At 40.8% G+C, this 10,952-nt stretch overlaps 1 long non-coding RNA gene across 1 annotated transcript in view; it reads right to left on the bottom strand.

Moving 5' to 3' along the window:
• Window positions 1–300: 300 nt before the first annotated feature.
• LOC149469632 (uncharacterized) overlaps window positions 301–10,952 on the bottom strand; it is a 32,366-nt gene continuing 21,714 nt past the window's right edge. Inside the window, exon 2 of the long non-coding RNA XR_016311550.1 lies at window positions 301–628. This is a non-coding gene — a long non-coding RNA (uncharacterized LOC149469632). The remainder of the gene's footprint in view (window positions 629–10,952) is intronic.

Here is a 10,952-nt window from a genome sequence, read left to right as displayed (position 1 = left end):
AGAACTACCAGAGTCACAAAGGTTGTACTTGCGAGTGGGCCCTAGCATTCCACCACCAGGCTAGGGGTGAGGGGGGCCCTTCATGGTTTCTTGCTCTGGGGTCCTGAAGCTTCTAGTTACACCACTAATAGGAATTTCCAAATTACAATAGTAACGATTTTCAATGAATCTGAAATCAGTTATAACAAACAACAAATTCATTCATATTCATTCAGATGATATGATGCAATAGTCTGGACCTTATATTAATGTTTGAAGCATCTGAAATAACGTAACAGCATAATGAATGAACCAAATTGATCCAGATCCAGTTCGTTTTTATTTTGCATTAACATTTTTCATTATTATAAAAAATGCACTATATATGAAATGGAAACATATTTCAATAAATACAGTATGGCATAAAATTGAAATAAGATGATGATTCCTACTTATTGTGTTTGGCTTGGATAGAGGTGGATCCATCAGAATCTCTGAATCATAACATAACGAATGAATCCGAAATAAATTTAATTCCATTTGTTCTTTCGGATGCACGTGACTCCAGTCGATATTGTCCAATCAGCTTATTCTATTTCTGTTTGTGGGTTGGACTAGCAGGAATGACTCAGAGTGCATAAGTAATCTCCTAAAATAACGAATTAACACATTAAATTGAATATAGAAAATCTTTCGAAAAATACAAAAGAATCAAAATATACAAAGGTAATATGAGTATACTAATCACCTCATGAAACAATGATGAATAAAAGCAGGGCAAAAAAAAATAAAATTTAAAAATTTAAAAATTTAAAAAATAAAATATATATACGTATATATATATATATATATATATATATATATATATAAATAAACACACTAACAGAGTGAAAATATGACACAAAATATAACACTGTAAATATACACAAATATTTAAATCATTTGACATAAGTCAATCAACTGAAAAATGAAAATTGTGATGAAGTGCAAAGTCCTTATTGATCCACTAAAATCACCATCTGAACAACATAAAGATAATTGAGTAAGTGCACTCAGATATCACCACGTGCTCCAGAGGAAAACCTCCCCCAATTCAGTAGCACTCACCAGATATCGTGGCCCATCCAAACCTGATAGGTAATAGCGCTTATGGTGAGTGTCAACGTAGTACAGATCACCAATCAATCAATCAATCAAGGAAAGATGTAAAAGGAAACTCATAGCGTAAATCCATTAACCACTAGCCTACAGGACACTTATACCCCCTTCCTGCCCAGGCCAATTTCCAGCTTTCAGCGCTGTTGCACTTTGAATGACAATTGCGCGGTCATGCAACACTGTACCCATATGAAATTTTTATCATTTTTTTGTGACAGATAGAGATTTCTTTTGGTGGTATTTAATCACTTTTGGGTTTTTTATTTTTTCTTAAACAAACCAAAAACCCCTGAAAATTTTGAAAAAAAAAGTTTTTTCTTAATTTTTGTTAAAAATGTTGTAAATAGGTGATTTTTCTCTTTCACTGATGTGCGCTAATGAGGCTGCACTGATGGGCACTGATAGGCTGCACTGATGGACACTGATAGGTGGTACTGATGGGCACTGATCAGGAGGCACTGGTAGGTGGCACTGATGGGCATTGACAGGCATCACTGATGGGCACTGAAAGGCAGCACTCATATATGGCACTGATAGGCGGCACTGATAGGCGGCACTGACTGGCACTGATAGGCGGCACTGTTTGGCACTGTTAGGTGGCACTGACTGGCACTGTTAGGTGGCACTGATAGGCAGCACTGACGGGCACTGATAGGCGGCACGTATGCACACTGATAGGCTGCACTGACTTGCACTGATAGGCGGCAATGACTGGTACTGATAGGTGGCACTTACTGGCATTGATAGGTGACACTGACTGGCACTGATGGGTGACACTGAAAGGCAGCTCAGATGGGCACTGATATGTGGCATTGATGTGGCACTGATGGGCGCTGGCAGGTGGCATGGATGAGCACTGAGAGCTGGCACTGATAGGTGGCACTGCTGGGGCTACACAGATCATCAGGGCACACTGATCATCAGTGCCCTGATGATCTGTGTAGATGTCCCCTCCGAGGAATGCCGATTACCGGCTCTCCTCTCCTCACAGCTCGTGGGGAGAGAAATGCCGATAACTGGCATTTCCCTGTTTACATGTGATCAGCTGTGATTGGAACACAGTTGATCACATGGCCGAGCTGGCATCTTCAGCTCTTTCTGTTGATCGGTGATCCGCTATGTCCGAGGGACACAGCGCATCGCCACGCTGCGCGCTCCCAGAATGGGAGGACGTCATATGATGTCCTCCCAGAATGAGAGAACCGCCTAGCGTCCGTCATTTTACTATATGGCAGGCGGGAGGCAGTTAAAGACCATTTATTGGTTAGAAAGTATTGCACTCACGTGAAATAAATGAAAGCATGCCAAAATATCCAAAATAACCGTTAAGGGTATCTGCATATCACATGAAGCGAGCGTCTCACCCGATCCTCCTCGCTGCACATGAGAAATACGTCACTACCGACGGGGGATGTAAGGTGGATGCCTCATTACAGAATATGTTGTGAGGCCTGACCATGGATTATGTAATGGTGCATGAATCCCTGTGAATTGTTGTCTGTGGAGAAGTGCTGTACTGCAAGGAGGAGGGGCTGTGGACTTGACTACCCAGGATACCCTGCAGCAAGAGGAGGACAAAGCAGAGTTTTCCCAGGCTTGGAGCCATAGGTCTGGGTCTTCCAGTGTGGGGAACTGGAGGATGCAGACCTTAGTGCTGTGCACAGAGACTGAGCCATTTAGAGTCACTTGCTGCTGGGGGCTGGAGTGGTGCAGACCTGCTGCCTGCAAATGTGCTTGTGCTTACACCAGACAGAGACACCAAGGACCAGAGAGCTGGAGCAGAGCCAAAAGGACCTGATTGTGAGGACTGAGTTACTGGAGCTGGGTTCCCGAGAACAGCACATGCCAAGCATCCAAGACAAGGTTCGTGATGTGCCAGTACTGGTGAGCAGATTCAGCTGTGCTTGCTTTCCCACTGTTAGCGATCCAACACAACTGGAGACTACCCTTTGCCTATCAACCCGAAAGTAACTCATTGCATGCAGTATTAAAGAGATGGAGAAAGAGATAAGTGCACCACCATACACATTGGGCACCATCGTTAGCCAGCTGAAGTGAAGTTAGGCACCAGGTACTATACAACCACCTCTCAGAAGTACCTGAGAGGTACTTTAGGAGAATGTATTATACTTAGACTATACACAGAGTGCACTCTGGGGCACATTTAATTACATATGCAGAGAGTTATTATGAGACTTTTCATTACCGTTTAAGCTTCTTGCTGTTTATGCTGTTCTTCATTAATGTTGCAGGTGCCACGATCACGGCGTCAGATCCCAGACCTTCGTGACCGAAGGGCTAGCCGACCTAAAACCGCGTTGTGACGTGCGTAACAATGCCACACCCAGCTGCACCCTGCACAACGATTTTCCAGCTAATGGATACAGATCGACGTGGCAGCAGCCTGGATTGATTGTTACTGGGTCAGGTTAATTAGGCAATTAACCATTCACACTGCCACCACCTCCTTTTTATTCAGAGAAAGAGGAAACTCGACATTCAGCTATAACGCTATAATGGTTGATATAATCAACTGCATAACCCGGTCATAATACAGGCCTGTTATACAGAGGGTTAAAACAAACAGTAGCGTCTCTTCAAAGGCAGGGATTCGTAAATTGCAATTAAGAGCTATAGAAACAGTTCAACACTTTCAGAAAGAGTGATTTATTACTAAAAGGGTCAAACAGGTGCAATAAAATATCTACAGAAAAAAGATGTAACCAAGATATATATATATATATATATATATACATATACAGAAAACAGCACAGCACCGCAAAGAGATAATAGGGAGAAGTTAAAGGGTTAAGTTACTTGCCATTAAGCCTTGGATGTAAGCAGATCACGTTTCAGAGCGAAAGGCACAGGTCTCCCCAGGTGGTATATTGATGTTAAAATGGGAGATGTCTTCAACTCCTACTCTTAGGCTTGACAGCCTGTTTTAAAGTTTCCCAGCAGGGGGTGGTTCTGAAGTAAAAGACCAATCCCCTGTTTAGGGAGGGATTGTCAGGCAGAACCCTAAACTGGAGACAACATCTTTCATAACTCATATTCTGGTCCATAACTTTCCATCTGCACAAGCGACAGTCCCCGCGCGAGTATATTATTATGCAGACCAGTCTGAGGATTATTTAGATATGAATTATGAAATTATATATTGCACGGTTCACGAGTTCTATGTTTTGGCTTCCCTGATGGTCCGAGGTAAGGCGAGTGACCCATCAAACTGTTCGCCTGCTCATCGTCCATTCAATGATATATCCGGCTTTTATGTATGTCTCTCATATTCCAAGATATGAGACATAGGGGAAAAAGGGATCTTTTAAAAATGTTATCTGGTATGGGCTTCTTGGGAATGCCTTGAACTCCTGGGAAGGCTCCTTTATCTTTTTACGAGGTGTGAAATTACACAGGTTCTTTGGGCAGTGCAGCACCATGTGGCTCCCTGCTGGGATCTGGCCTGTGACACTTTTAACACACACACATCTGTCACTGTGCCTCTTCGGAAGGGAGGGGGAAGGAGAATGAGGGAATAACATGGCTACTCTTAACAAAATGGCAGACTGCGTCAGTCTCTGGTGCCCACGTTTGCAACAGCATGTACCAGGTTAATAAAGTTTAATATTGCTGTGATCGAGGATAACTGCCATAAGATCCTAATATCCATGTTGGTTATTTTACTGCATTCTAATGGGTTCTTTACCTGTTCATTAATGTTGGTGCATTGTCATTTATTTCCCCTTTTGACAATATACTTACTTTATTGACAACCTATATCCTGGTGTTTGTTGCCTATATGCTAATACAGCTGTGGTTAGTATTCTAATACCTGAGCTGACCTAGGTGTTTGCAGCATCCTAATTCTCAACCAGGTATGTTAGCAGGATCAAAGCAGTTCTCAGAGTCATGGCAAAGAGCAGAGGACCTATCATACTAAGCGGATCTTCCGGGGGTAAGAGCTACATGTGTAATTTTAGATTTTTACAATTTCATGCTGATCTTTATGTAGGCAGGTGCATGTTGCTCCAACATGTACAGTTGCAAGAAAAAGTATGTGAACCCCTTGGGATTTCGTGGAGTTTTGCATGAATTGGGCATAAAATGTGCTCTGAACGTCATCTAAGTCACAACAATAGAACAACACAGTCTGCTGAACATAATACTACACAAACATTAGATGTTGCCATGGTTTAATTGCACATAACATGTAAACATTCACAGTGCAGGGAGGAAAAAGTATGTGAACCTTTGGACTTAATAACTGGTTGACCCTCCTTTGGCAGCAATAACCTCAACCAAACGTTTCCTGTAGTTGCAGATCAGACCTGCACAACGATCTGGAGTCATTTTGGACCACTCCTCTTCACAAAACTGTTTCAGTGTAGCAATATTCTTGGGATGTCTGGTGTGAATCGCTCTCTTAAGGTCATGCCACAGCATTTCAATCGGGTTGAGGTCAGGACTCTGACTGGGCCACTCCAGAAGGCGTATTCTGTGCTGTTGCAGCCATTGTTTTGTTGAATGACTTGTATGCTTTGGGTCATTGTCCTGTTGCATCACCCATCCTCTGCAGAGCTTCAGTTGGCGGACAGATGGTCGTACGTTTTCCTGCAAAATGTCTTGATAAACTCTGGAATTCATTTTCCCATCAATGACAACAATCCGTCCAGGCCCTGAGGCAGCAAAGCAGCCTAAACCATGATGCTCCCTCCGCCATGTTTCACAGTGGGGATGAGGTTTTGATGTTGGTGTGCTGTGCCTTTTTTTCTCCACACATAGTGTTGTGTGTTCTTCCCAAACAACTCAATCTTGGTTTCATCTGTCCACAGTATATTTTGCCAGTAGTGCTGTGGAACATTCAGGTGCTCTTTTGCAAACTTCAAACGTGCTGCAATATTCTTTTTGGACAGCAATGGCTTCCTCCGTGGTGTCCTCCCATGTACTCCATTCTTGTTTAATGTTTTCCTTATTGTAGATGTGTCAACAAAAATGTTAGCATGTGCCAGAGATTTCTGTGGGTCTTTAGCTGACACTCTGGGATTCTTCTTTACCTCATGCAGCATTCTGCGCTGTGCTCTTGCAGTCATTTTTACAGGACGACCACGCCTAGGGAGAGTAGCAAAGTGCTAAACTTTCTCCATTTGTAGACAGTCTGTCTTACCGTGGACACATGAACATCAAGGCTTTTGGAGATACTTTTGTAACCCTTTCCAGCTTCATGCAAGTCAACCATTCTTGATCGTAGGTCTTCTGAGAGCTCTTTTCTGCAAGGCATGGTTCACATCAGACAGTGCTTCTTGAAACCATTAAACCCAAAACAGGTGTGTGTTTTGTAAGGGCAGGACAGCTGTCAGCAACACATCCAATATCATCACACTGATTGGAGTCAAGGTTGGCTCACTCCTGGCTCCGATTAGCTCTGGGAGAAGTCATCAAGCTAGGGCCTCACATACTTTTTCCTCCCTGCACTGTGAATGTTTACATGTTATGTGCAATTAAACCATGGCAACATCTAATGTTTGTGTAGTATTATGTTCAGCAGACTGTGTTCTTCTATTGTTGTGACTTAGATGACGTTCAGAGCACATTTTATACCCAATTCATGCAAAACTCCACAGAATCCCAAGGGGTTCACATACTTTTTCTTGCAACTGTATGTGGTGTTGTGCCACTTCACCAGGTGGAGAGGAGCTCAGAGTGGAACCGACTCCCCATGTGGGATCCAACATTCATACTGAGGAAGACAGTTGTCTGATTGGATGCTGAATTCTTGTGGTGGCCATCTTGCTGAGGGACCTGATGTAACTGAGAGCATATGTGAGGAAAGGTACAGAGCCCTGCTAGCTAGGATCAGGATTGATAGAGCAGGGAGAGATTCTGGAAGAGAAAGAAAGAAATAGGGCTGTCCTGCTGTGTATATTACACTCTTGCACCCAACACAGGAAGATTGGACAGCCTCATACAGCAGGGAGCTGTGTCACCAATCATATAGTACTATATTACTGCTTTCCTGTGGAAGCACGCCTCTAGTACTTGTTTTTAGACAACATTCCGTGAAAGTGGGCATTCTGTTATAGCTGCTCTATTGTATTGCTCTCATCAGTGCATTACTAATACTGTGTGTAATCCTTCACATGACGTTGTGGTTTCTCCCAAGTGGGTAATCTTTTCCTAGGCCTAGCCTACATGTAGCCACCTTAATAAAGATATATTTAATAATGCCCAAATATTCTGGGAAACATATTACTTGTGAATTCCAAAGCTTTGTATATAGTCACTCTCTATTAACCCTATTGCAGGATAGCAGCAGGAATGGATGTGACCACTGCGCACAAAAGCATTGTTTCCAAACCATGTAATGGGTGTTACTGAGCGAGCAGTTAATTCATTAACAGAAACTAAAAATTATATAATGTACACAATTAACTAGAAGATGGTATTTTTAAGGAAGAAAAATCTAGTCCTTTTGTGTCATATGGCAATTTCTATAATTCCATAGTTCAAATTTAAACAACAGCATCTTCACTTTATATATGAAAATTCTTGAAAATATATTTAATCTTATCTTTTTGAAAAAGATTTTGTGATGTGATTAATACCCAGTTTTTACTGACAACAACATCAGTCTTTGTTTTGAAGATTCAGGGATTTCAGATTCCTAGACACTTGTGTCAGTTCAGTGAAAACGGATGGAACATTATGCTTAGGCCGCAAGTGGACATACTTCTATGCAGGAATTCGTATACTGGTTTGATAGTTTGCCCTGACTTGTTGCACAGTCAACAGCAGCACAGAATGTTTGCCAAAGTATCCAATGGCAAAGAGTCAAAAATGTAGGAAATCCTCTGCCTTTAGGTATAAAAAAATATTAGCTAAGAAGACACACAGAAGATTCAAGGTTCATTGCTATCAGTGGGTCATTTTTTAAGGCTGGTACCTCAAAATACAAGTTATAAAAAACATAAACAAAATGATGACAATCCATAACCATAGAAAATATGAGACATTTAATGATTTGTTTACTTTTTACCTACATTTCCACGTTAAGGTGAACCTAGCATAATATAAAGTTTGTCATGTCAAGTGTATGCATGTTAAGGATTGTGTAACATTTTCAGGTATTTATTGCCTTTCATGGGTATCAATATTGCAAATGACAATGCCTTCATCTGTGCTTACTCTTCAGAAGAATGATGCCATCTATGTTGACGCATTACCAAAGGTCAGAATCTGCCTTGGCCTGAGATGACACATTGGGATTACACATCTACTCCTTCATCCAGAGTGGAAGCTATCTAATATAGAAGATGTGTTACTGGCCAGATCACCAGGTGGAAACAGAGAATAAAGCCTAAGAAAGGAAAACTTATGCAGTCACCACATTTAAGGAATGGTAAACTGCAATATACTGTATTAGAATTTTGGTTTTGGATTTAATACCACCTTAAATTCAAAACCATGTAGTGTAGTGCTCCACTTGTTATAGGGATAAAATCAAAATGTGAAAAAATTACTAAGAAATATCACAGTTGAAAAAAATTAACATCAAGTAAATTGCTATAACATTCTTGATTCAAAATTAGTGAAATAAAATCACTTTAAATGGCACTCCACCCAAAACTGTCATAACTTTGTGTTAACCAATAATATGTGATCATAAGCTCCTAAAAGGTCATTAAAGTGTCCATAGAAATCAAACTGTTCATAAATATTCAGCCAAAGTGCTCTTCATTCAGTGTGACCCTGTGCACACCACACATGTGTAAAAAATGGGCTCACCATCAGAATATATAGAAGGTCAATAAACACTTGCCATCATATAGATATTATAATTAGGTCCTTCGTCACACTCTCCTTGTGGAATGCCAGCTGATTCACAAAATCCTCCTTTTAGGGAGACATCTCCCTGCTTGATAATGAAGCTTTCACCACATACAGCAATTCCACAAAAAGACACAAAAGGACCATCTTATGCTCTCCATACAAAACAAAGTTTATTGACCTCAAATTAATACTCCCATAGACAGAACTTGTAATACAGCACATAATGGCACTTGTGTATTCACACCACCACCTGGTCTCATTGCAATCACTGCCAGCAGCTGTTTATTTCACCTGAAAGCTTTGTCAAAAAACATGCTGACATTACTGACCAAACCTGCTTAATGCATTGGGTCCCAGTGGGACTTCCTCAGAAGCTTTGCCAAAAAACTCTTCTCAGTTGAATGCTAATATCACAAACCAACTCTGCTTGACGTGTTGTGTTCCAATGAGACTTCCTCAAAAGCTAGCTCCACTAGCCATTAATATAGTGAGCTGCTATATTCATCAGTCGGAATGTTAATTCGTACTGTTCAATGGTCTGTGCTTACACAATGTGAGGTGTTGCCTAGCACTGGCGGCACCTCCGCTGTTGAGAATGTACATATTTAATTGGGAATTAATAGAGAAGGGTTAAAATAATAATCATAAAGGTTTTACCCTCCTTCCTTCCCCCTTTTTCACTGAGGCCTTGTGTGGGTCATTTGTTGGCCCTCCTCCATGGGGGAGGTTTGCTGTGATTAGGTGGACACCACGGTCCAGATTCCATTACTGGTGGTTACAAAATAGTTTCATAGAACCTGAGTGGGGTATATGGGACCCATGACGTGTTGTAATAAATTATTCATTTCCCCCTGCCAAAGCTCTTCTGAACTTTTCTACTATCAACTTCTAGTAATCAGGTCAAATGTTATTGAGTAGGGTGGGAAAAGTAATGATATGCTGTGAAACATGGTTATAGAATGTATATGTACTATATGTTTGCATAGATAAAGAAATGCTATGCTAGGCGAAATACAACATGTTTTAATGCATTTATGAATGTGAAAGATTGTTGGAATTTTAGCAGTATCATACATGTACTGTATTTTTGGGCACCTTTAAAGTACCAATTTTTTAAAATTTTTTTGCTAATTACTTGAATTTGGAAGGATGATGGTGCCTACTTTAACCATTTGATGCCCGGCCAATAGCCGTATGGCATCTGGAAAAATGCACTAGCTTTCTGGGAGGCCGCCATTTGGCGTACTCCTGCACATGCGCAGTTCGCGCGCTTGCAGAGCCGCGCAGCCGCGCGATCTGTCACCGGCCGTGTACCTCAGACACGGCCAATGACAGATCTGAGTATCGGCCCCGTTGCCAGTACCATGTGACCTGCTGTGACCAATCACAGCAGGTCACATGACAGTTGTATACAATGGATGGCTTCATTCATGCCATCCATTGTATACTAGTGTCTAGCTGTGAATGGTCACAGCTAATCACATGCACATGTCATGTGATTAGCTGTGCCCAAATCACAGCTAAGCACAAAAAAAAAAACCCTGAATGAATCGATGTCATTCATGTAAATGCTTGCTTATAGCAAATTGTGTAAAAAAAAAAAAAAATACTAATCACTTCCCCAAAGTAGTACATCGTTACTATGGTAACATTGTACTACTTTGGACATAGTGAAATATGAAAAAAAATCTTAAAAAAAAGAAAATAAATGTAATAAAAAATTTAAAATAATTAAAGAAATAAAAAAAAAATAAAAATTTTTTTTTTTTTTTTCTTACTGTCACCAGTCAGTGTCCCTGATCACCACCATGCCAGTTATATGATGACGCTGTACTGCACTGGTGACAATATGTAAAAAAAAAATAGTGAAAATATTTTTTTTATTTTTTCATTTTCTGAAAAATTATGACAAAAAAACACAACTTCAAAAAACTCGCCATGCCTGTTATGAAATACGTCGGACTGTCTACTCTGCAAAAAGGGGTCAT

This window comes from Staurois parvus, unplaced genomic scaffold, assembly GCF_062004578.1.
Source record: "Staurois parvus isolate SC_StPar_1 unplaced genomic scaffold, SC_StPar_1.0 ptg000066l, whole genome shotgun sequence".
NCBI classification, from domain to species: Eukaryota; Metazoa; Chordata; class Amphibia; order Anura; family Ranidae; genus Staurois; species Staurois parvus.
Note: the sequence above shows the minus strand (reverse complement) of the source record. Positions and strands in the feature narration are given on the sequence as shown.